This window comes from Acyrthosiphon pisum, chromosome A1 (genome assembly GCF_005508785.2).
Source record: "Acyrthosiphon pisum isolate AL4f chromosome A1, pea_aphid_22Mar2018_4r6ur, whole genome shotgun sequence".
Taxonomy (NCBI): Eukaryota; Metazoa; Arthropoda; class Insecta; order Hemiptera; family Aphididae; genus Acyrthosiphon; species Acyrthosiphon pisum.
The window spans coordinates 93,054,626-93,055,531 of NC_042494.1; positions in this window are offsets into that span (position 1 = coordinate 93,054,626).

Below are 906 nucleotides of genomic sequence, written 5' to 3' on the forward strand. Positions count from 1 at the left end.
AGCTTCGGGGCCCTATAATTCTAGTAGTACAATAGTACTATAATAGTATTCGGCGTATATGTATAGCCATATTTATGTTTCTGCTTGTCATCTTTATTCTTCTCCTTCTACTTGTGGTTCTCCTCCAGGAACTCCTCAAACTTTTCAAACTATTCAGTATTCACACTATAATCTATCTCCCCAACGTCGTCGTCGGCTGGCGAAGAAGACTACCCGCTCCGATATTTCAAGAATTCGTTGATAAGGGTTCCCGGCTCGACCAGGCTGAATAAAATGTTTATTGGTTTACGGCATGTACGGTATGTATGTTTTTAGGGAACAATTTATTGCAATTTAGCTACCACGCGATTTTTTCAATTTTTTTTTTGAAACATATGTAATTCGACGAGTTTAGAACGATGGTGCAAAAATAAATTTTCGGAAATGATTAGTTTTGAAGTTATACATTTGCGAAGTTTGCGATTTTACGTTCATACGCTAGGCGCAATAAATTGAGTACCTATATGAATGTATTTTAGATAATCAGGCGTCAGATGAATCAGATCCAGATAGTGAATTTGAATTATGCTAAGAACATAAATTAAAATTAATTTAGAATTAGAATTAAAAATTAAAATTAGAATTTTTAGAAGTAAATAAAATAAAATGATTTATTACTAAAAATAAAAAAAATATTATGGTTACAAATTATTTTATAATATTGTTAGATTAAAGGGAGCACACAACACAAAAAAAAAAAAAAATTAAATTATTTTTAAATGTTAAATTATAAGTTAAAGGCTATATAAAATGATTTGGTGAAAATCCGACGCAAAAAAAATTATTACTTTAAGAGATATTAAGAAATGTAAAATAGGTCCATGACGTGCCGTTTAACCAAATATCTTTTTTAAGATTTTTAATATT